The sequence below is a fragment of the Muscardinus avellanarius genome (genome assembly GCF_963383645.1).
Source record: "Muscardinus avellanarius genome assembly, chromosome: 11".
In the NCBI taxonomy this organism is placed as follows: Eukaryota; Metazoa; Chordata; class Mammalia; order Rodentia; family Gliridae; genus Muscardinus; species Muscardinus avellanarius.
This window is the reverse complement of record NC_137797.1, coordinates 77,318,370-77,345,095: the sequence shown is the minus strand read 5'-3', so window position 1 is coordinate 77,345,095 and position 26,726 is coordinate 77,318,370. Positions and strand designations below refer to the sequence as shown.

The following is a 26,726-nucleotide window of genomic DNA, read 5'->3' as shown; positions in this document are numbered from 1 at the left end:
TGCTTTACTGCCGGTGGCAGCGGCGATTTCATCAGACCGCTACAGCAAGCCGAGGTGAGCCGCTGCGGAACAGCCAGGCGGGATTTCTCGGCGCAGGGAGCATCTAAAGCTCCCAGTGGCTGAGCTCAGCACACGCTGCAGGGATTCAGTGTCGAACTCAAAACCAAGAAGAAATACGCCAGCCTCACGGCCGAAGGCGGAACAGCGGCGCCATATTGCCACTGGTGCCAGCAGCAGCGAATTCACCAAGTCCAGTACAGCTACATCTGTGTACTCAAGAACAGTGAGTCAAATTGCGGGCCCCAGAGGAGAAATCCCAGTACTGTACACCCTGGGACTTGACCCAGTGGGGAGTGGTGGTGGCAGAGATATCACACCATAGGAGAACGTGCAACCTGGCACCCCCCACAGTCTAAAGCAGCCTCTATCGACTCTCTGGGTCGGAGACTCTGTGATACAACCCAGTAAAGGAGTAGTGGGGTCTGAGATACTACTGACTTGAGATCCAGAACACCTTAAGTGAAGTCATAGTGACCCAAGGGAAGAACCCAGAGAAGGCACAAACTTCCGAAATCATGGGAAAGAGGAATAACAATGGAGCAATGAATGCCCACAACCCCACAACATCAGAACCTGATAAAACAGAAAATCAGAGATTTCTAGAAGATCAAATCAGGAAAATAACTGTAGAAATAATAGAGGTGCTTCGAAAAGAACTCAGAGAGAGCCAAAAAGAGATAAAGGATGCAATTAATGAAGTAAAGGCCTCAATTCAAAGCACAAACAACCGATTAGACCACATGGGGAACAGAATCTCGCTCTTAGAAGATGAGCAATCCAAAAATGAATGCATAGTTTCTAATCTAGAAAAAAAATATCCAACAGCAGGAATCTGACATTGAAAATGAGAATATTTTACCATCACAATAGCCTATTTTAATCAGGAGCATAGGTTCTAAAAACCTAGTATTATTCAGAACTTTGTTCAGTTTCAAATGACTTTGAGTTACCACCTTGTATATCCAGTAAGAATAATTTTACTGTGCCTAATAGAATGATTATTTCAGTATTTTTTACTTTCTAACATTCCTGTGTGAAAAATATAAAAAGGAAAAAGTTAAGAATATATAAAAAATGAGTAAGACAATAATGGCACTAGAACAGCAAAATGAATTTCTTTTCCAGTCTCCCAAAACATGGATATTATGTATTTGTGCTCTTGCTGCTTTAGAAGTAGTGGTTCCCTGGCAAACTGAAGGAGTTACCCTAGCTTTAAGCTGAACAGTGAGAGAACCCAGGAGTATGAAAAAATTGTATAGTAAATCACTGGTAATTTTATCTTTAGGCATCTTATATAATTCTCAAGGCAGATAAGTTTTCTTGTACATATTAGGTTTTGCACAGATAGGCTCTCACTAGGGAAGCTTCTTAAAATTATTTAATATATATGTGTTTTTAATTGTATCTAGACTTCTTTATTTACATATTTATTTCCCCCATATCAGTCTAATCCCAATGGGCAAACATAATTGGGAAAAAATTAAGGTCATCGTGGTGATGTTTTGTTGATCCATATGTTTAGTGGAGGAAAACTCTAGTTTTTCTATTTTTAAAAGGTATGTATTTTATTATGTCATTTAAAAGGGAGTGGATGGAACTGGAGAAAATTATACTAAGTGAGATTAGTCAGTCACAAAACTTAAGAAATCAGATGCTCTCCCTAATATGTGGAAGACAGAAAAAGAGTCATAGGAAGAACTCTAGACTAAGAAGGAGAAACCTTAGATGAACAAATAAGGCGACCTAACTGAGAGTGATGAGAGGGGGAAGAGGAAAATTTCTAATGTACATGATGTAATTCACAAACATCAAAATTAATCACTAATTCAAACATGAAAAGGAAGGGGAGAAGAGGGAATGGGGTGGGAAATGGAAAAGGACTAAATGAGTGATGTGTGCTTGTATGCCACTACCATTTTGTACTCCATTAAGGTCTATGACTACAATGCACCAATAAAAAATACTAAAGGAAAAATATCTTGTTATATTATGTACTAGAAGAGTAGTTCTGGCCATGTGTGGTTCCTTATCTTGTGCCCTTTAGAATTCACTCTGATATCTTCATTTGCATTTAGAAAGTCCCTGGAGAGCAATGGCCATATATTTTTAATACTTGGCACTTGCTAATGCTATTTGAATAAATACTATGTGCCAAAAAATGTGAAGAGATTCAGGATGGAATATGATAAGATCTCTAACCTGAAGTTTGATGGAGAGGAGAAAATGAGTGTGTTGTGTTTGAGCTATGTTTTGAGTAATGAGTAGAATGAAATCAAACAAAGAAGCAGACACTTTTCAGGCAAACACTGTATCCCAATGTTTGTGAATTAGTTGTCTGCTAAAATAACCCGATTTGACCATCATTCTGTGTGTGTGTGTAGTGTGTGTGTGTGTGTGTGTGTGTGTGTGTGTGTGTGTGTTTTAGATTGTTTCAGTTGGTTCATGTAAGAGATACAGGATACAAAAATTGAGCTGAGCAACCCTTGTAATATCCTAACTGATTCATGGAGCTCTTGCCAATGATCCGCTTACTATTGATCTCTCTAACCACTACCTCTAAGGATGAATCAATAAGGCTCGCTTTCTATTTCAAGAGGCAGTTGATAAAATTAAATCTCTTCAGGTGAATCTGAGAATGGATTAAGAGAATCCAACCTGATATATGGGAAGATAAGATATACATAGAGCTTCTTGGGATACATGTGAAGGGGGCCTATAAAACACTATAAAATAATTGAGGACATACTAATGAGGCAGTATGGCATAAAACAGACCTTACTAAAACACTAAATAGCTGGCCATTGTGAGCTACTTACATTTCCAGATATAATTTTTTTTTTGGTGCTGGAGATGGAACCTAGGGACATTCTACCCCCAAGCTACACCCCCAGCCCTATTTTTGAGTCTATATTTTGAAACAGGGTCTCACTGAATGGCAAAGGACCTCACTAAGTAGCTGAGGCTGTTTGAACCATGATCCTCCTTCCCCAGCCTCCAAAATGCCGGGATTACAAGTGTGCACCCCCCCCCACCAAGCTTCCAGGTCTGAATTTATTTATTCCTGATTTCAGTTGCTCTATTGGGACTGTAGTATTGTTTTTGTTGTTGTTGTTGATTTTTATTATTTTGGAATTGAGCATTCAAGAAGTGATTTTGCTTTTGCTTTTCTGCTCATCTTTTTGATGCTAATAGAAATTCAATGTTTTCCTTTTTGTTTTCCTGATGCTGATTTCAGTCTTGGTACATCTTATTGCTTAACTGTTTCAAGGGCCCCATAACTGGTTAAAGAGACAGAATCTGAGAATACTGGTATATTATTGTTTCTAGAGCAAATAAGCCCTAAGGATACCAATCCTGGGAGCCACAGGACCAAGGAACTTCTCACCAGGGACAAGTTGCTTCAGAGGTGATGAATAGAGAGACCAATAGACCTGAAGACCTAGATTGCTTGCTCTTGAGACTCTGAGTTTCATACACAGCATCTTGAACCTGCTTTCCATTTGTTCACATATCACCTTTTCAATGGCTCCTATCCTAACCACCCAGTGTGCAGTTATAACCATCCCTTGTGCTGCCAACTCCTCCTGCCTTTCCCACCTGTTTTCCTGTCAATGAAGGATAGTTGATTCCTCAATTCAGGATCTATGGGGTCCTTTGCTTATGTTGCATATGTGATAGAAGAGAATTTCAGCACATACCAGTCAGAGATGTAGACAGAAATTTACTTGGGAAAGTAAGAAATACACATTCAAGGAAGAATGCGGGCCAGCTCTAAAGTGAGAGATATTTTAGTTTCATGGCTCTTCTTTTGTAGGAGACTGTCATGAGTGGTGGGTAGGAGGTTTGTGGGGAGGATTTCAGTCCAGTAGTCATAAGATGATTTAGGGTGTTTTGGTCATCTTCAGGACCCTGATGAGGTTTACACTATCTTCTCAATAGGTATCTCTCTTGTTTCAACTATTCAAGGACAGCTAATAGTGCTCAAGCAAAATACGTTTTGTTTAAACCATTTATAGATAAGATGGCTAACAGTGCCCAAGGAGGTTACTCTGTTGTGTGGCTTTTGTTGTCTGATCAGTACATATTCCTTTAAGGATAGTCAGAAATACTGGGGGTAATTATAATGACTCCTGAATTTACCAGAAACCTGAGACTAACAGGCTTGTTTGAGGAGAAAGGGTATTAGGGAATTTGCCAAAGACTTCCATATTAAAGTTGTATTTTCCTTATTCTTCCTTGTGTCTCTTTCCTACCCATTGCTTTTCTTTCATCCTACATCATAACCACACTCATTTTTTCTTTTAAGCATGTCACTTATTTTCTTATAGCATGTCATATAACTTATTGATTATGATTATTGCTCAAGTTTGATTCTCCCATTGCAATATACTTCATTGATGAAGCCCAATAATCTTAAGAATGCTTTAGTACACAGGTAATTCTTAATACATGCTTATTGAATTGAATGAATGACTTCCATGGTCATATATTTGATATAATTAGAACTAGATTTATTTAAAATATCTACTAAATAGGAATATTTTTTCAATCTTGCTATCATAGAGAATGTTATCTTTCTGTTCAATATGAAAGGATTTGCTATCAGAGTAAAAATATGCAAAAATATGTGAAAATGGCTTTTATAACCTAGAAAAGGTAAAAGAAAGCTAGATTTGCCTTTATACAATAGAATACTCTGGGAAATAAAGTTATTTACCTTAAGCTCATGTTATCATGAACATGAATATTATTAACTTGCTTGTAGTGTACAAATGAAGATGATCTCATGCTCTGAAGAAAAAACAAAATATTGCTTTGCAACTTCTTCAGAACAAAATTAAAAAGCCCAGTAGCCTGGAGTGCTTAAAGATCCTTTGTGTAAAAGGGAAAGAAAAATGTTTCATAAATCTTAAATAGGTAAAGAAAAACAATAATATACATCTGTTCTTTAGTGCTTACAGAAAGAAGGTAGAAATGCTGTCAAAACCAGTTTGTTTGCATCGTTGTTACAGGTAGTAGTAGTGATTTGGAATAAATTAGATTTCATAAATAACCATCCAAAGTGTATTAAAAATTTTTTATTGATGCATTGTAGTCATACATTTTAATGAAGAGAAAGATGGTAGAGGCATACAAGCACACATCATTTAATCAGCCTTTACCCAATTCCAATCCTATTTCCTCCCCCATTTCTCCTTCTCATGTTTGCTTAGTGATTGACTTTTTTTATTAATTTTTTATTGGTGCACTGTATTAAACATCATAGTGGGATACAAACTTTTGTAGACATACATGCACACATCGCCCAGTCAGCCCCCACCTGATCCCCACCCCATTCTCTCCCCATCCCTCCCTCCCATGCTTGGCTTAGTGGTTGACATCTAGTATTATAGCAATTTATCCAAAATTAAAAATGATAATCTCACATAACAGTTTCATTTGTCTGATACCAAGCTTTTGATGACTTAAAGATAACATTTCAATATTTCTTTTTACTTTCTTTCTTACCAGAGAATATATTTTTTCTATTTTTTTGTTGAAACTATCATATATTTATATATTTATTTTTCAGAAAAAAAAAATCTATCCTAATATGGAATATGGACTCTAGATACCCACAACGATCTTGAAAAAGAACAAAGCTAGAAGATATATATTTTCTGATTTAAAACCATATAAAGCTACAATAATTGAAACAGTGTAGTACTGTTCTAAAGGCAGATATATAAACCATAGGAGTTAAATACAAGCCTAGAGCTGAACTCTTCCCTATATTTTCAAGTTATTTTTGACAAGGTTTCCACGAACATTTGGTGGTGGAAATAATAATCTTTTAACTAAATATTGTTGAAAAATAATAATTACATGGAAAAGAATAAAATTGGACCCTTACCTAATCCCATATACAAATATTAACTCAAAATAGATAAAAGACCTAAATATAAATCTTAAGACTATAAACTTTTAGGAGAAAATCTGGGTCATAAAACCTCACAACATTGAAATTGGCAGTGATTTCTTGGATATGATTTCAATGGCACAGGCAACTTGCAGAAGGGTAAACAAACTCCCTAAAAAATAAAAAAATATTGTATATCCAAAGACAATGTAAACAGAGTTAACAGTTACTAATAGAATGGGATAAAATATTTCCAAATGCTATATCTGAAGGTATATTAATATTCCAACTAGAAATCCTAAAAATTAACAACAATAAAGGCAAACAATACAATTTAGAGATAGGTAAAAGACTAACATAAGTAATGAATCTCCACAGATAACCAATCTTAGTTGTCTGTTGGATGGAAAATCTTGTTTCTCTGGTTCTGGTGTGTCTTAGCTATTTCTTCTTTGTAGTTAATCTCTTTGAGTATTTTAGACTTCCCGGAAGTCTAGCGCTGGTTTTGAAGACATAAATTCCTTCAGTTTCTGTTTGTCATAGAAGCTTCTTATTTCTCCATCTAATTTGATAGAAAGTTTTGCTGGGTAGGAAATTTTTGGCTGGAAGTTGTTTTCTTTCAGAGTTTGGAATATGTTACTCCAAGCCCTTCTGGCTCTCATGACTTGGTTTGGGAATTCTGGAGTGATTCTAATTGGTTTGCCTCTGAATGTCACTTGGCCCTTTGTTTTTGTTGCCTTTAAGATTCTCTGCTTGGCTTCCACATTGGTCATTTTGACAATTATGTGGCGTGGGGATCCCCTTCTCTGATCCTGTCTAAAGGGAGTTCTATAAGTTTCCTGGACCTGTGTATCAACCTCTTGCTCTATGTTTGGAAAATTTTCTGCTATTACTTCCTTGAAGAGATTGTTGATCCCTTTGGTTTCACTTTCTTTTCCCTCCTCTATTCCAATTATTCTTAGGTTAGCTCTCTTAAAATGGGCCCATATTTCTTCAATATCAGATTCCTGCTGTCGGATATTTTTTTCTAGAATAGAAACTATGCATTCATTTTTGGAATGATCATCTTCTAAGAGCGAGATTCTGTTCTCCATGTGGTCTAATCGGTTGTTTGTGCTTTAAATTGAGGCCTTTACTTCATTAATTGCATCCTTTATCTCTTTTTGGCTCTCTCTGAGTTCTTTTCGAAGCACCTCTATTATTTCTACAGTTATTTTCCTGATTTGATCTTCTAGAAATCTCTGATTTTTTGTTTTATCGGGTTCTGATGTTGTGGGGTTGTGGGCATTCATTGCTCCAGTATTATTCCTCTTTCCCATGATTTCGGAAGTTTGTGCCTTCTCTGGGTTCTTCCCTTGGGTCACTATGACTTCACTTAAGGTGTTCTGGATCTCGAGTCAGTAGTATCTCAGACCCCACTACTCCTTTACTGGGTTGTATCACAGAGTCTCTGACCCAGAGAGTTGATAGAGGCTGCTTTAGACTGTGGGGGGGTGCCAGGTTGCACGTTCTCCTATGGTGTGATATCTCTGCCACCACCACTCCCCCACTGGGTCAAGTCCCAGGGAGTACAGTACTGGGATTTCTCCTCTGTGGCCCGCATTTTGACTCACTGTTCTTGAGTACGCAGATGTAGCCGTACTGGACTTGGTGAATTCGCTGCTGCTGCCGCCGGTGACAATATGGCGCTGCTGCCACGCCCTTGGCCGTGAGGCTGGCTTTTTCTTCTTGGTTTTGATTTCCACTCTGAATCCCTGCAGCGTGTGCTAAGCTCAGCCACTGGGAGCTTTAGATGTTCCTTCGCCGAGAAATCCCACCTGGCTGTTATGCAGTGGCTCACCTAGGCTTGCTGTAGCTGTCCGGTGAACTCCCCGCTGCCGCCGGCAGTATGGCGCTGCTGCTGCGTCCTCGGGCGTGAGGCCGGTGTATCTCTTCTGTGGCTTTGAGCTCTTTTCTCAGTCCGCTTTCTCTCTGGAGCCTGGTGATTTTTTTGTTTCTCTGGTGATGGTGTTTTCTGGCTATGAAAGGCGCTGATTTTGTGGTAATGGAGATTGGTTGTTAGTGGGGCTCTTAAGCCCCGCTTTTCTCGGTCGCCATCTTCCCGGAAGTCCAGTGATTGACTTTGATATGTTTGCGAATGTATATTATGTACATTAGGGAATTTCCCTCTTCCTCCCTCCAAGTTCTCTCAGTTAGGTGGCCATATTTGCTCATTTATAGTTTCTCCTTCATCTAGAGTTCCTCCTCTGACATGTTTTCTTCCTAGAATCCACATATTAGGGAAAGCTTCTGATTTCTTAATTTTTCTGATTGATTAATCTCATTTAGCGTAATGTTCTACAGTTCCATCCATTTTCCTGAAGATGACATAATTTCATTTTTCCTTATGACTAAGTAAAATTCCATTGTGTACATATCCCATAGTTTTGTAATCCATTCATTTGTTGATGGACATCTTGGCTGGTTCCATAGTTTGGCAATTGTGAATTGTATGGCTGTGAACATAGATATACATGCATTAGTTTAGTAGTTTGGTTTTCATTCTTTTGGGTAGATACCTAGGAGTAGTATTGATGGATTATATGGTAGTTTCATTCCCATTCTTCTGAGAATCTTCCATACTGTTTTCCAAAGTGGTTTCACTAATTTACAATCCAGCCAACAGGGTATTAGAGTTCCTACTTCTCCATATCCTCATCAGTATTTGAAGTTGTTTGTTTTTTAAATGATTGCCATTCTAATTTGAATTAGGTGAAATCTCAGGGGAGTTTTGCTTTGCATCTTTCTGATTGCTAATGGTGTTGAGCATTTTTTCATACATTTATTGGCCACTTGAATTTCTTCTTTTGTGAAGTGTCTAGTTTACTTGCCCATTTTTTATTGGGTTATTTGTTTTCTTCGTGCTGACTTTCTTGAATGCTCTGTATATTCTAGATATTAGTTCTCTATTAGAGGAAAAGCTGTCAAAATTTTCTCCCATTCTCTTGGCTTTCTGTTGAGCTACTTGATAGTTTCCTTTGCTGTATAGAAGCTCTTTAGTTTAATGCAATCCCATGTATTGGACTTTCTTTTAAGTTCTTGTGCCTTTGGGGTTTTGTTAAGATACTTTTTGCCTGTGCCTATGTTTTGAAGCATTAGACCTATGCTTTCTTCAAGGAGCTGCAAGGGTTCTGGTCTAATTTCCAAGTCTTTGATCCATCTTGAATTGACTGTTGTGCAGTGTGAGAAAGTGGCAAGTGGGGTTTATTTCCATTTTTCCTCAGATGGTTAATAAGTTTTGCCAACACCATTTTTTGTACAGGCTGTTTTTTCCCCAATGTATGTTTTTGGCCCCTTTGTCAAAAATAAACGGTGCAAATTTGTTTCTGAGTCTTCTTTCTATTCTGCTTTATTGGTATATATATATCTAATTTTGTGCCAGTACCATGCTATTTTTATAACTATGGATTTGTAGTATAGTTTAAAATCAGGTATTGTTATTCCTCCTGCATTTTTTTTGTTGCTGAGAACTACTTTGGCTATTCTGTTTTTGTTGTTGTTGTTGCTGCTGTTGTTGTTGCTCCAGATGAATTTAAGGACTTTTTCAATGTGAGGAATGAGGTTGGTAATTTAATGGGTATTGCAATTAATCTGTTGATTCATTTTGGAATCTGTAAATTCACTTTTAGAAGAAGGGCCATTTTGAGCCAGGCATGGTGGCGCACGCTTGTAATCCCTGTGCTTGGGATGTGGAGACAGGAGGATCGCGCAGGTTCGAAGCCAGCCATGTTGGCTTTAGAGACCCTGTTTCCAAATAAAATTATAAAATAGGTCTGGCCTGGAGATAGAAGGATTTCCAGAAACTCCAGTACTACCAAAAGAAGAAGAAGAAGGAGAAGGAGAAGGAGAAGGAGAAGGAGAAGGAGAAGAGAGAAAGAAGAAGAAGAAGAAGAAGAAGAAGAAGAAGAAGAAGAAGAAGAAGAAGAAGAAGAAGAAGAGGAAGAAGAAGAAGAAGAAGAAGAAGAAGAAGAAGAAGAAGAAGAACAACAACAACAACAACAACAACAACAACAACAACAACAACAAGAAGAGGAGGAGGAGGAGGAGGAGGAGGAGGAGGAGGAAGAGGAGGAGGGGCCATTTTAATATTTAGTCTGCCTTTCCAAGAACATGGAAGCTCTTTCCATCTTCTTAGGTCTTGTTTGATTTCTTCTTTTTACAGTGTTTTATAATTTTATTTGCCTACTTGGATAGGTTTATTCCTAGTATTTGTTTTTTGTTGTGTATTCTGAGTGGAAGTGTTTGCTGGATTTCTTTTTCAGCAAATTTATGATTGACTAAATTCAGTGAATATAGGAAGGCTTCTGATTATTTAAGATTGAGATTGTATCCAGACACTTTGCTGAATTTATTGGTCAGTTTTATCAGCTTTTGATTGAGTTTGTTGGATCTTCTAAATATAGTATCATGTTATCTGCAAATGGGTATAATTTTAATTCTTCTTTTCCTATTTGTACTCCTTTGATTTCCTTTTCTTGCCTTATTGCCCTGGCTAGAATCTCAAGTTGTGTATTGAAAAGAAGTATTGATAGTGAACATCTTTGCCTTGTTCCTGTTTTTAGTGAAAATTCTGCAGATTTTCCCAGTGTAAAATGATGTTGACTGTGGGCCTATTGTATATTGCCTTTAGGATGTTGAGGTATGTATTTTCTATTCCGATTCTCTGCAGTGCTTTTTTAGCATAAATGAGTATTGGAGTTTTTCAAATGCTTTTTCAGCATCTATTGAAATGATCATGTGATTTTTGTCATTGGTTTGTTTATGTGATGAATTACATGGATTGATTTTCATATGCTGAAGCAGCCTTGCATCCCTAAGATGTACCTTACTTGGTCATGGTATATGATTTTCTTGAGGTGATTTTGTATGCTGCATGTTGCTAGTATTTTGTTTAGCAGTTTTTCATCCAACTTCATAAAAAATATAGGCCTATAAGTTTTTCTTCCTTGAGCTCTTTTTTTTTGGTATTAAAGTGATGTTGGTTTCATAGAATGTATTTGGGAGAATCCCATTTCTTTCTATTTCATGAAATAGATTACCTAGTATTGGTATTAGCTCTTCTATAAATGTTTTATAAAATTCACTTGGGAAGCCACCTGATTCTGGGCTTTTGTTTGATAGGATCTTTATTGTTGCTTCAGTCTCTTTGATTGTTATTGGTTTATTTAAATTTTCTATTTCTTCTTTACACAGTTTAGTAAGGTTGTATTTGTCCAGAAATTTGTCAGTTTCTTCCAGATTTTCTATTTTGTTGGAGTATAGATTTTCAAAGTAGTTTCTGATAATCCTCTGGATTTTTGCACTGTCAGTAATAATATCTTCTTTATCTTCTCTTATTTTTATAATTTGGTTTAATTCTCTCATATTTTTTGTTAAGTGGGCTAGTGGATTAGCTTTCTTTTTAAATTTTTTTGAGAAACCAGATTTTGGTTTTGTTGATTTTCTGTGTTTTTTTTATTCTCTATTTTGTTGATTTCTGCTCTGGTTTTGACAATTTTCTATGTTCTAATCCCTTCAGAGTTAGACTGTTCCTGGTTTTTAAGGTCTTTGAGGTGTGTTATTAGGTTGTTTGGTGATTTTTGGTTCATCTTATGTGGGAACTCAGTGCTATGAATTTTCCTCTTAATAGTGCCTACAAAGTGTCCCAGATATGTTGTATCACTATTTTTGTTTGCATTTAGGAATTTCTTGATTTCACCTTTTATTTCTTCTATGACCCATTTTTCATTCAGCAGTGTGGTGTTGTCTCCATGTGTTTATGTTGTTTCTCTGGGTCTTCTTATATTTTATTTCTAGTTTCATTTCATTGTTTTCTGAAAAGACACAGGGAAGTATGTCAATTTTTTTTTTAATTTGCTAATGCTCACTTTGTAGCTCAGATCTGATCTATTTTGGCGAAGGTTTCATGAGCATCTGAGAAAAATGTGAAATTTGCTGTAGTTAAGTGGAATATATGTATTCAATAGGTTAATTTGGTTTATGGTGTTCTTAGTTCTGAGGCATCTTTACTGACTTTTTGTCTAGAAGATTGGCCTAGTGCTGTGAGAGAAATGTTGAAGTCTTCCAATATTTTATTGGGATTTATATGTGACTTAATGTCACAAAGAGTTTGTTTTATGAAAGTAGCTGCACCTATATTTGGGGCATAAATGTTGACTATTACTATTTACTCTTTCTGGATTATTCCTTTTACCTATAAAAATGACCTGCTTTGTATCTTCTTATAAGCTTGGGCTTGAAGTATAACTTGTCTCATATCATCCTTGCTATTCCTGCTTGTCTTTGAGTTCCACTGGCATGGATTACTTAGCTCCAGCCCTTCACCTTTAGTTTTTTACTATCTTTATTTGTAAGGAATGTTTCTTGAAGGCAAAAGATAGATGGATTCTGTCTTTTAATCCATTTTTCCACCTTATATTATTTTATTGGGGAGTTGAGGCCATTTATGTTCAGTGTGATTATTGAGAGATTATTTTTAAATTCCCAACATGTTGAGTTTTAACTTCAGTTTGGGGTAGTGTTTATTCTTCTCTGCTTAGTTGTTTGCTTGAAGGAAATTATTGTTTCTTGTGTTCTGGCATGTCTTACTTATTTCTTTTTTGCAGTTAATCTTTTTGAGTATTTTCTCTAGTGCTGGTTTGGAAGACATAAATTATTTCAGCTTCTGTTTGAAATGGAATATTTTTATTTCCCCATTAAATTTGAGAGATAGTTTTGGTGGGTAGAAAATTTTTGCCTGCAAGTTGTTTTATTTCCGAGTTTGGAACATGTTACTCCAGGCCTTTCTGGCTTTCATGATTTGGTTTGGGAACTCGAGTGATTTTAATTAGTTTGCCTCTGAATGTCACTTGGTGCATTGATTGTCTTTTTTGTCTTTAAGATTTTCTCCTTGTCTTTTGCATTGGTCAGTTTGACCATTATGTGATGTGTTTAACTTTTTCTCTGATTTTGTCTAAAGGGGATTCTATAAATTTCTTGTACCTGTGTTTTGACTTCTTTACTATGTTTGGAAAATTTTCTGATATTTCTTTTTTGAAAAGATTGTTGGTCATTTTGGTTTCACCTTTTATTTCCTCTTCTATCCCTATTAGTTTTAGGTTAGGTCTTTTAAGATGGGCACATATCTCTTCAATGTCCAATTCATGCTGTCAAATTGTTTCTTCTAAATTATATACTATGTGTTCATTTTTGGAGTATAATATCTAATTAGTATCAATCTTCTTTTTTGTGTGGTACTTGAGATGGAAGCCAGGGGCATTCTGTCTCTAAGCTACAGCCCCAGCTCTATTTTTAATTCTTTATTTTGAAACACAGTCTCACTGAGTTGCAAAGGGCCTTACTAGTAGTAGCTGAAGCTGTCCCCAAAGCATCAATCTTCTAAGAAGGAGATTCTATTCTCCATCTGGTGTTTGCACAGGAGGAAGTGAGGTCTTACAATTCCCATGAGCTGCAGCTGCTTACTTGAGTCATTGGTTTTTTCCCCCTTGGATCTCTGGCAGTCTGGCGCAGTAAGGCAAGATGCCATCACAGTGGTGCCTGTGGCCACAGTGAATGGAGGTGGGCAGGGTACATATTTTCTCTTTGATCTGTCTTCTAGCTTTTTTTCTGCCACCTTTCATTTATCGTGCTCTTTTATTTTTTGTTTTTGTTTTGTTTTTGTTTTTTGTTTTCTGATTTTTGGTGGTACTAGGGTTCCTGGAAGCCCTTCTACCTCTGGGCTATACTCCCAGACCTATTTTATATTTTTATTTGGAAACAGGGTCTCTTAAGCCAGAGTGGTTTTGGACCAGCGCTGGCTTCGGACCTGTGAGATTCTCCTGTCTCCGCCTCCCAAGCGCGGAGATTATAAGCGTGCGTCACCACCACTGGCTTTATTTATTTGTTTGTTTGTTTGTTTGTTTGCTTGCTTATGGTACTGGGGTTCCTGGAGCCCTTCTGCCTCTGGGTTACACTCCCAGACTTATTTTATACTTTTTTATTTTTGGAAACAGGGTCTCTTAAGCCAGCATGGCTGGCTTTGAACCTGCTCCATTCTCCTGTCTCCACCTCCCAAGTGAGATGATTACAAGCATGCGCCACCATGCCAGGCTATCATGCTCTTTTAAATGTATGCTGTTTTCTTTCTTTTGTCAGAATGATGTTTTCATGGAAGGAGTGAAATGTGCTGCTTCTCTTGGATGCCTTCTTTCTGGAAGTCAACATCCAGAGTTTAAATCATTCCTTCTAAATTCATTGAAATTGTGTGATAGATGAAATGGCTGATGTTTTGGAGTTAATTCTTTTTAAGTAAATAGGAATAAGGCTTAATTTTTGGACAGAATGTTCACAGACCTATGCTGAAAGTAAATTAAAGTGTTTGATTAACTGAACAGAATTGACAATAGGACCAAGAATTGGTCCACATGAACTATGCACAGTGAAGACTCAGACTATAGAATTATCCATCTATTGAAAGTATTAATAATGAGACTGCTCATTCAAAATAAGTCTTTTAATAAAATAACCTACTTTTATGATTTCCTAATCATTCTTTGTAGCATCCAGAATGCTAAAATTTTGGAAGAATCAACTTTGAATTTGGGATTTATTAATTTTATATGAAATTTACTTGCTTGTTGAATTTCTTATGCTATTCAGCCTCATAAATGTTAAACAAAAATTTATTTAAGGATATTGTCAGCTGGGCATGGTGGCGCATGCTTGTAATCCCAGTGTTTGGAAGGCTAAGACAGGAGGATCGCAGTTTGTGGCAAGCTTCAGCTACTTAGTAAGGCCCTTTGCAGCTCCATGAGACTCTTTCAAAATAAAGAATAAAAAATAGAGCTGGGAGTGTAGCTCAGAGGTAGAATTGAAAGTGAAAGTCTGGTGCAGAAAAAACCCAGGGCCAGCTGTCAGAGATAAGCAAGCAAGCAAGCAAGAGCTTTATTAAGACAGCCAGCTCCCTTTTATATCAGGCAGCTGGGGATTTTTTGAAAAGGAGGGGGCTTCCACTCACAGCGGAAGATCGCACGAAGTACAGGGTGTTTACTGATTGGATGGCTCATACCCCAGTGAGTGTGTTATCAGGGGACTGGTTGTTGGGCATCCCATGGCCCCCTTTGGCTGGCTATGAGTTAGCCAGCACAATCTGGAAGAGAAGCCGGAGAGGCGCCATCTTTGGCATGACTGGGCTGCTTATCCTAACATTCCTCCCTTTTTTGGTTTTTTAGGTGCAGGGGGCATTGGATAATTGTTCTACTTCCTGCTGAGAGGGAGCAGCAATGGGATGGGAATGGGCCAGGAGATATAGGGAAAGCAGTCTCCAAGTCCAGGCCATAAAAAATTTCTTCGGGGTGAAAGTTGATGAATGTTCCCTGAAGATGAAGATCCCACAAAGACATGAGCCAGTCATCAGGATGGTGGATAGGAGGTATCATCCAGCTATCTTCTAGGAGGGCTTGTATCATATAAGTCTCCATCACAAAGGGATCCATCTCTGTATGCTGTCAATCGTCCCTGGGAATCGGTATCTTCTGAGTTTAGAAGCTGGTAGTTTCTAAGGAGAAGCTGGTTAAAAGTCTGATTAGATATTTTATTTACCTGGTTTTGTATGAGCTTAGTTACGCAGGTTAAGAACATGCAGGCAACAAATATAATAAAAAGTGGACCCAGGATGGGCCATATCCATGTAAGTATCGGGAACTGAAACCATGTGAAAAGGGATGTTTTTGAGATCCTTTAAATCTTATTGTTAGCTCATTAAGCCTGAGTATATTTTGTTCTACTATGCCTGATTCATTAACATAATAGCAACACTTCCCATAAGAAAACACAGGTTCCACCCTTTTCAGCTGTCAAGATATCAAGGGTCCTATGGTTTTGAAGTGTCACTTGGGCCAGGGATATAACCTGTTTCTATAATGCTGAGAGTGATTTGGCAGTTGATGTGAGGGAACTTTCAAGTTTATTGCCTAAATCATCAGTGGCCCATAAGGCATAGCCCAGGGCCCCTCCTGAAAGTCCATTTCTGACAAGGGAGGAGGTTAATGATACTCCAACCAGGATAGGGAGAAAAGCAGCCCTTTTTGTAAGCTTGGGTGGGGTTATTAGATATTGTAGTTCGGTATAGCTACAGAGAGTCAATTGTGGGGCCACCATGACCAAGAAACAGGGAGTGGTGGAGTGGGATATATGATGTTGCTGAGAGTCCCATTGCACCAGAAGAAATGGCCTGGTTGGGTATAACTGGGCCTGGCCAGAGTGATATTGTACTGACAAGTGGGATCTCAGGAGGAAGGTAATGTCACAAAAATGCAAACTCTATTTGGCTGGGTGATATTGTTTTCTTTGGGTTCCCATAAGGGAATATTTTAGAGAATATGAAATGAATTAGTTTGAGAGGTGAAGGAATACTGAGAGGCATTTATAGGAACTGCAGCTTACAAGAGCCGGGCAAGCAATGCTCAAAGGAAACAGTCTGAGGGGCTCAAGGCAGGAGAGACGATATTTAGAACTGACAGAGTTTTGGTAATTAACAGAAACCACGTATATGCCGAGGAAAACGGAGCTGAGTTAGAGACTTTTCAGAGAGAGTTAAGTATCACCTGAGCTGAATGTTGGATATCTGTGGAAACTTGTGAAATTTGGGTGCCGGTGGATATATATATTCACAGAAGAAATGAAGTGAGCTGCAAAGGGTAGAGACATATCCATTACAGTAAACCTTGGCTGTAACTCCAGAAGCCCATCTTGGTTCCCAAGGGTCAGGAATAGTATAGAGCTAGATTTTAGTTTTGGGTTCGAATTTAAAATTTCCTGATCCTAGTTGTCCTAGATAGGCATCGTGGATTTTACATGACCAGTATGGGCATTCACCATATATATTATCCCAATTTCGGTTGCAGCAAAAACTTTCAGTTTGGTCAAAAAGAAAACAAAGATAAGGGTGGGTAGCTTGATGGAATAGCTTAATGGTAGGAGAGAAGGCTAATTGTATACTATGAGAACATCCCATCAGGGGTCAATCAGCCATTGCGGCTAGTTCGGTGACCACTGTATTGTCTTTGGTGTAGGTTTGCTGAACCTTGAATCTCCAGACAAAAGGGGAGGAAAATGTTATGGGAAAGCATATGAAACAAGTGAATATAAAAAGGTAGTTATTCATTTTCAGGTATGGGAGAATACAAGCAAAGTCAAGATATTTGAAGTTTTAGAGGATTATGGGGGGAGATAGTGGACATATAAATTGGTTTATTATCCTGAGGTGTTTGGTGCTTTTTGTGAAGCTGCTGAAACAGGCAGTTGGATATGCTCTGTAGCCAGTTTGAGCCTAGAAATATGAACCCAGGGAGTATATTGGTTATCATTCAAATTAAGTTTTGCAGCAGTAGGAGTACATAGGATAACCTGAGCCGGGCCATCCCATTTTGGTTGTGAGGTAGGTTTGTCTCCCGGAGGATTGAAATAGACATGTTGTCCTATGGTTAAGGAGGAGATGGTGGGTGCCTGCTTGGGGTCAGGGAGTAGCCAGTCTTGATATTTACAAAGTTCTGATCTGAGATGGGATAAGAGAGGAAAGGCTATTTGTGAAGGAAGAACATTGGAATGGGGAGAAATTCCTGGGGGAATTAAGGGACAGCTGAACATGATTTCAAAGGGTGATAAAAGGGAGGGTTTTTTTGGTAGGGCCCAAATGCATAAAAGTGCCAGGGGAAGTAATTTTATCCAATCTAAATATGTTTCTAGAGACAGCTTTGTGAGGACTTCTTTGAGAGTGCAATTTGAACATTCTACCTTTGTTGAAGCTTGAGGATAGTATGGGCAATGAAAATGCCAAGGCACAGATAGAGCTTGGGCTACAGATTGAGTTATGTGGAAAGTAAACTCAGGGACATACCAATGTGGGGGATAATTTGAGAAATTAGGAGATCAGAGACTGTAGAGGCCCTTTTATTGGAGGTTGGGAAGGCCTCAATCCTTCCTGAGAAAGTGTTGACAAAGACGAGAAGGTATTTGAATCTCTTAACCCTGGGCATATTGGTATACTCTACTTGCCAATAAGCAGCTGGAGTATGTCCCCTCGCCTGGTGGGCCGGAAAGGCCCGAGGTTTAAGGGGAGTGGTTGGGTTTGTTTTTAGGGCAGATGATACAATTGGATGTAATCTGATGAAGGAATTTTTTTTAATCTTTAGGTGTAAGAATGAAGAATGATTGCAGGAATATCTCAAGGCTTTGTAGGTTTGAATGAAATAAGAAATGTAGATATTATAAAAGATCAGAATGGGAATGGTCAGAATCAGAGGGGGAGCCTGAATTTTTAGGGGCTGGTGAAGGTATGTCATCAGCATCATGTAATAACAGTATAAAGGGAAGGGGTTGATAAGTTTTTTGGGGCCATCTCCCACGCTGCCTGGTCAGCCCTTGAATTTCCCTGAGTTATTGGAGATGAGTCCGTCTGATGAGACTTTCAGTGAACAATACCTAACTGCTGTGGGAGAATAGAAGCTTGGAGGAGTTTGGCTATCAGTTTAGAATTAATAATGGCTGATTCCTTGGAATTGAGAAGACCACGTTCCTTCCAAATTGCAGCATGTGAAACTAAGATATGGTAAACATATTTGGAATCTGTGTACAGGGTGAGAGTTTTTTGTGCTGCAAGTGTACAGGCTCTGATAGCCGCCATTAGCTCGGCCTGTTGGTTGGTGGTATTAACAGGAAGAGAATGTGCCTCAATTGTCTCGGTGGATGAGACTATGGTGTAGCCCGCCTGCCGTATCCCATACAGAAGGAATGAGCTCCCATCAATGAACCAAGTAAAATCAGGATCTGTTAATGATGAGGTTGAATAACAAGGGAGAAAGTCTTCCAGAATATCACAATAATTATGTATAGGAGAAGGATGGTTAGTTGTGGTTTCTGGTAGCAAGGAGGCACAGTTTAGGGGTGGGCAGGCCTCAAAAGAAAGGGATGGATTTTGAAGGAAGGAAACTAAGAGAGAGAAGATTAGAGGGAGGTAAGGTCTATAGGCCTTTGTAGGTAAGCAAGTCTCAAAGATGGTGTGGAGATAAAATGGTTAAGGGTGTTCCAAAAATAAGTTTGTGAGCTTCCTTTTGTAGAAGGTGGCCTGCTGCTAGGGCATGAAGATAAGGCGCCCAACCCTTGACTGTGGAATCTAATTGTTTGGATAGATATGCAACTAGGGCAAAGGTGGGTCCATGCTGTTGGCCAAGAACTCTGAGGCACTGCCCCCCTCTTTCATGTATGTATAGAATAAATGGTTTCTTTAGGTCTGGCAGGTGTAAAGCTGGGGCTACAAAGTAATGCCTTTTGTAGGAGACAAAAAGCATGTGAAGGCCAGGGGTTCATGAGGGGGGCCCTTGGCTGGCTTGTATAAGGGTTTGGCAAGAAGGGAGTAGTTGGGAATCCAGGCCCGAAAATAACCAAAAAGACTCAGGAAGGAAAGAATTTCATTTTTTGTGTTGGGGACCGGGAGAATCTGGATAAGCTTCTTGTGGTCTACTGTGATATATATTTTTTTTCCTGTGAAATGTTGAAACCTAAATAGGTAGCCAAAGGGAGAGCTAGTTGAGCCTTATCTGGTGAGGCATGATACCCATGTTCAGTGAGTAAATTAAGCAGAAAGACAGTGTCTTGATAGGATTGATCTAAAGAGGGACTACATAGCAGAAGATCGTCAACATATTAGAGAAGGGTGGATTCAGAACATAAAGCATGGAATTGGGTTACAGTTTTTCTTTTCAGATGTTTACATACTAGCCATAACTGACTGACATAGCAATGTTTTAAACAACCTTAAATAGCAATGGTTGGAATCCAAGTAGGACAGACTGTCAGAAATGTTTTTGGAGGGCTCACTATAGGCTGATTTCTGAGTAGCAACTAATTTTACATCAGGGTTAGAGGCTGATCATCAAGATCAGGTCAATTAGCATACAAGACAAAATAGGTCTCCATAGAAGTGAACTCTAGGAGAGACAAAGCAAGCAGAGAACTAAGCCCTGTATCAAAAAAATCAATATTCTGCCTAACACCTCAAGAGTTACCCAGGCTTTCTCTTGCTGGTTAGAGGGCTGATCAGAGGGGGCCTTGCCAAGCCTTGGGCGTCTTCAGTCTTTGAGGGCAGCCACTGTGGGAGCAAATAACCTCACTTCCCTTCAGAGATGAGGGCAACATGCTTTCCAGTATTTTTCTCTTTACAGAGATGGCACAGCCCAGATGCAGATGGACTCCACTCATGAGTGGACGAAATCAGGCACCTTTGTACTGCCAGGTACCAAGCCATTAGCCCCTTTCTCTCTCTGTATGAGAAGCCTTTGGTATCTCTGAGGGGGCAAAGACTTATTACCCAATGCAGGGCTATTAAATAGTCTTGTCCCTGTCTCTGCATTTGTCTTCTCTGATGCTTAATAACCAGCCAGAAGATTAAACCATCATTTAAACAAAATAAATCCTCAGAATGACATTACAATTTAAACATCTATTACCAGGAAGCCAATGGTAGTTGTCTTAGCCTGAAGAAAACAAAGTTTATTAATCTTTAGTGACAATTTTGAAATTTTTAACAAACTTAAACCTTTAAAAATTTAAGCCACATGAACTAATAAGAATGACCCTGGGTTCTTAAAAAAAAAGAAGAAGAAGAAGAAGAAGAACAAGAACAAGAATATAGTCACTTCAAGCTGTGGGTGGTTCTCAATGAAGAATGTGTAGCAAATCATGTGTAGGACTTTTGGAAAAAAGAAGAGCCCTAAGTCCTACTTTACATTGGATTCAAAAGACCTAGAGTGAGCTACTATGAATCTGCCATCTCTTATCCAAAATGTACTGGGGCCAAGTACATTGTAAAATGTATGACAATGACTATATGATAGGAAACTTGCTCATTGATTCTGTTATTTGTTTCTGGCTTTCAAGTATTACACAAATAACTCACTTAACATCTTATCTAGATATATGTAATATATAGATAGAGTAGCAAACATGATAAGTAACTGTATCAGTTAAATATTTCTGAGATTTTCACTGTCTAATTAATACTTCTGGAGTCTTAAAAGCACTGAAAGCAAAAAGTAAAAGTAAAAAAAATTAAATCTTCCCTGCAAATTGATATGAGGCCTTCATGTTCTGTATTTATTTCAATGACTATAGTCATGTAGTTTGTTATAGATACATGAACATGCTTTATTACAGAGGTTTTATTGGATAAGCTGCATATTTCTATATCTCTCTTCTAGAAGTTGAATAATTATACATGTTCATGTCTCCCTGGCCTCAATAAGTTTTAGACAAGATATAGCAGAATTGTAGTAATGGTCTCAGGTAGCATTTTTTTCTAGATAGTCAAATGGTGAGTACATTCTATCATTCAATTCTAGAGTTCTTGAGTTGAGAGGATGAATTCTTCCTTGTGTGGTAATAATATCTAGGATCACATAAAATAGTATTTGCTCTAGACCCCATAGCAATCTTGTGAGGGAAGCTGGGCTTACAATCCTTATTATGAGGAATACCAACCTGGGATGGGCTGATGAATTATCACAGTATACAGTTTAGGGTCACCCAGTGTTCTGTAATGAAGTAAAAACATTATTAGCCTTTTCTCTACTTTAGGTAAATAAAGATAGACCTGAGGTATATATGGGGATAAGTAACATTTCTCAAATATAACCAGAATGAGAAAAAAGAGAGACTATGGATATATTTGGCTGGGTTCCTTTGAAAATTATTGATCATCTTTATTCTTGCTAGAATTAATTCTTTCTAGACATTAATCATGTCTTCCTAAGATTAATGATGAAACTTGAATTTTTTTGTTAAAACATCTCATTTTATAGAATGCTAAAATGAGGGTGATGGAAAAGGTGTAGAAATACTGAACTGTCTCCAGAAATATGATGGGCTAGGTAATCAGGAAAAGGCAACGACAACAATAACCTCCCCATACAGAGAACCCTGACTGTATAATTGTTTAAAAAATCAAACAAACATACCAAGTGCTTTGTGTATCCATATTCCAGTCACTCTGAACTTCATTATGATGTGAGATTACAAGGTATCAAGAAAAGCATATTAAAAATAAAAATAAAATAAAATTAGAGGACAAAAGTAAAGCATATAAAACAATAATTATTTCAAAATCATGTTATTTTTAGGAAAGTAGAGAATATCCTTAGAAATAAAAAAATAGTGTACAACTCAAAACAAGGAATGGAGAAGCCATTTGCTTAAAGGTGACTGAAAATCATTAGTGACTTAAGAGTTTTTGTTTATTTACTTATTCATTTATTATATTATTTTTATTATTTTGTGTGTGTGTGTGTGTGTGTGTGTGTGTGTGTGTTATAGTGGGAATTGAACCCAGGGGCAGTGTACTTCTGAGCAATAGCCTATGCCCTATTTTACTTTTATATATATATATATATATATTTTTTTTTTTTTTTTGAAGCAGGGTCTCATTAAGTTGTGGAGAGACTCACTAAGTTGCTGAGGCTGACTGAGAATCTGCAATCCTCCTATCTCAGCCTCCCAAGTTCTGAGATTATAGGGGTGCCCCTCCATACCTGGTTTATGATTTGGGGTTCTTGTTTTTCATGTGAAAGGAAGGAGACAAAACCAAGGACCCAGTCAAGACATGTCATCAAATCAGAAGCAACCAACATAAGGCCAAATACCCTGAAAAACTACTGAAAATATTAACTGGGGGGGGGGGTTCTAAATAGGAAGGCACCTTGGAAACTTGGTTGTCTTCTCACAGGTCTTAGAAAAATCTGAAGTCTTTTCTGAGAATTTATGATAATAAGCTGCTCCTCCGGTGTGGTAAAGGCTCAAATTCTCACTACCTGCAGGTTTAAAAAAAGTAATAATTCATTTCCTAGATTGGAAATTTCTCTATGTCTTTCATAAAATCAAGCAGAAATTTTTTCAGAGAGAAAACATTAGCAAGTCAATCCTTAAAATATAACTAGCTAGGCGTGGTGGCACACACTTGTAATCCCCGCACTTGGGAGGAGAGACAGGAGGATCGTGATGGTTCAAAGCCAGCCATGCTGGCTTAAGAGATTCTGTTTCCAAATATAGGTCTGGGAGTGTATCCCGGAGGGAGAATATATATATATATATATATATATATATATATATATATATATATATATATATATTCTCTACAAAAGTATAAAAGAAAAATTAATTATCTATAAAGAAATGACAGTTTACTTCTAACTAGCAACATTGGAGACTAGGAGTAAATATCTTTCTTTTTTAGAATTTTTAGAAATTATTTTATTAGTGCATTGTAGTTATACATCATAGTGAGATTCAATATGATAAAAGCATACATACACACAGATCTTGGGATATTTCCATCCACATCTCATCCTTTATCCCCTCTTCCCTCCTCACACATGTTAATGAAATCAGTAGTAATATCTTCACATATTGTCATAAAATTATTTGAATTGCTTTTTTCTTCAATCTGCCTCCTTTCCCTCACTATCTTCCCCTCACTCCTCACTATACTACTCTACAGGTATTTCCTGAATTATTTAAAACTTCTTATTGTCCTATTTTCCCTCTAGCTTCCACATATTAGAGTAAACATGCTGCCCTTGATTTTCTGAGATTGAGAGTATCTTTCCTGTGCTTAAAGAAGTTATCTTAGAATAGTTTATTTCATATAAAGTCTTGTAAGTCAAGAGCCAAGTAGACATTTTCAGAAAAATAAAAGCAAATTTTATCCTTAACAGATCCTCACTAAAGAAATAATTGTGTGTGTGTGTGTGTGTGTGTGTGTGTGTGTGTTACTGGGAATGAAACCCTGGGGCATTCTACCTCCGAGCTATACCCCCAGCCCTATTTTCTATTTTTATGTTTTGAAACAGGGTCTCACTCAGTTGCAGAGGGCCTCACTAAGTAGCTGAGGCTGTCCACAAATTGTGATCCTCCTGTCTCAGCCTCCCAAATGCTGGAATTTCAAGTGTGTGCCACCCTGCCCAGCTCTAAAGAAACTTTTTAAGACAACTTTGTAGTTGAGGTAAAGTTTTTAAAAAATCTTAATAAGGCAATCTGATAAGCAAGAAGATATTTGGACAAAATCATATATGTTTAATGTATTTTTCTTTGTTTTTTATTTATTTTTTAATTTTATGTGGAACATATTGAAAATGGCATACATTCAGACTATGCTTGGTACCCCCCCCACTTCCCCTACTCCCCTCCCAACAATAAGTGTCCAGGTTAACTATGTAATATTCATAAGTTTACATACATTCAGATGTAGCTCCTCCATTAATCAACCTCAATCTTCTTCCTCTACTATCCTTCTATTCTATCTTTGCTAAGGTTTCCCCTCCATTATCTGGAGTCCCTCTGATATTCCTAATACTCCCTAGTTTGGGCATATTAGAACATACGTTCCTTCTCTTTCTGTGCCTGGTTGATCTCACTTGACTTAATGTTCTCCAGGTTTTTTCATCTTCTTGCAAATGACATGATTTTGTTCTTCTTTATAGCTGAGTAGAAGTCTATTGTATTTCTCATAATTTTGCAATCCATTCATCTGTTGATGGAGACTTAGGTTGGTTCCATATTTTGGCTATTATAAATTCTGCTGCTATAAACATGGGTATGTATATGTTACTGTAGTTCTCTGATTTCAACCTTTTTGGAAAAATACCCAAGAGTGGTATAGCCAGATCATATGGTGAATCCATTTCCAGTTTTCTAAGGAATCTCCACCATGATCTCCATAGCAGCTGAACTTGTTTGCACTTCCACCAATACTGTAAAAGAGTTCCTCTTTCCTCACATCCTCGCCAGCATTTTTTGTTATTTGATTTCTTTATGCTTGCCACTCTGACTGGGGTTAGATAGAATCTCAGTGTAGTTTTGATTTGCATCTCCCCGATATCTAAGGATGTAGAACATCTTCTCATGTATCTATTGGCCATTTGTATCTCTTCTTTTGTGAAGTGTCTATTCATTTCAGTTGCCCATTTCTTGATTAGATTGTTTTGCTAGTGTAGAGTCTTTTGAGCTCTTTGTATATTCTGGTTATTAACCCTTTATCAGAATGGTGGCTGGTAAAGATCTTCTCCCATTCTGTAGGCTTCCTCTTTAGGTTCTTGATGGTTTTCTTTGAGATGAGAATAAACTTTTTAGATTGATGCCATATTACTTATTAATTCTTGCCTTAATTTCCTGCATTTCGGAGGTCTTGTTGAGAATGTTATTGCCTGTGCCTATATGTTGGAGTGTTGAGCTTATGGCCTCTTCTAATAACTTCATAGTCTCTGGTCTAATTTATAAGCCTAATTTATTTTAAATATAAACAAATGACTCTTACATTAAGCAGCCACCATAATGACTCTTCTTAAAAATCACCAAGTGTTAAAAGCTGTGTATGGTGGTGCATGCTTGTAATCCCAACAGTTGGGAGTCTGAGACAGGAGGATCACAGTTCCTGGACAGCCTCAGTCATTTAGTGAGCCCCCCACCCCCAATCATCAAGTATTACATGTTAAAAAAAATGGGTAGATAAACCCCACTTTCTCACCCTGCACAAAAGTCAATTCAAGATGGATAAAAGACCTGGAAATTAGACCTTGCAGCTGCTTGAAGAGGGCATAGCAACAACACTCCATAGGCATGGGTATAAACTTTCTCAACAAGACCTCAAATGCACAAGAAATTAAAAGGACAATCAATATGTGAGATTGCATTAAACTGAAGAGCTTCTGTGCAGCAAAGAGATGAAACTATCAAGAATCTCAACAGAGAACTCAACAGAAAACTGACAGAATGGGAGAATATTTTTTGCCTCCTACTCCTCTGACAGAATCTAGAATCCACAGAGAACTCAAACTTACCACCCAAAAATAAATAAATAAATAAATGGGCAAGTGAAATAAATAGAACTTTACAAAAGAAGAAATAGAAATGGCCAAAAATGTATGGGGAAAAAATGTTTCCAATTGGGAAATACAAGTCAAAACTACCCTGAGATTTCACCTAGCTCCAATTAGAATGGTAATCATTCAAAACCCAAACAAACAGCAAATGCTGGTGAGGATGTAGAGAAGTGGGAACTCTAATATACTGGTGGGATTGCAAATTAGTGCAACTACTTTGGAAAGCAGGGTGGAGCATCCTCAGAAGAATTTTAGGAATGAACCTATTACACAATCCATCAATACCATTCCTGGGTATCTACTCAAAAGAATGGAAACCAAACTATTAGACTAACACATGCATATCTATGTTTATAGCTGCACAATTCACAATTGCCAAAATGTCCATCAATAGATGAATGGATTATAAAACAATGGGATATGTACACAATGGAATTTTACAGCCATAAAGAAGAATAAAATGTCATTTGCAGAGAAATGGATGGAACTGAAGAACATTATATTGAGTGAGATTAGTCAGTCACAAAAAGTGAAAAATTGGATGTTCTTCCTAATATGCAGCAGCTAGGGAGGAAAAGGGTCATAGGAAGGACTCCAGACAAAGGAGAAGAAACCTTTGTTGAGTGAAGAGGGGACCTGAGAGAGATGGGAGAGATGAAGAGGGAAACAACTCAATGGACATGATGTACATATACAAATTATCTAAGTCAGTCACTATGCTGAGCACAGGAAGGAGGGAAGAGGGAACTAGGATGGGAACTAGATGAGTTCTGTGTACATGCATGCCTCTATCTCTGAACTTCATCAGGACGTATGATTACAAT

General features: G+C 37.7%; 1 protein-coding gene across 3 annotated transcripts in view; it reads left to right on the top strand.

Annotated features, from left to right (window-relative positions):
* Positions 1-26,726, top strand: part of TMEM117 (transmembrane protein 117) — a gene marked incomplete at both ends in the record, with an annotated part of 622,588 nt that overhangs the window by 334,647 nt on the left and 261,215 nt on the right. The gene's annotated exons all lie outside the window — the stretch shown is intronic.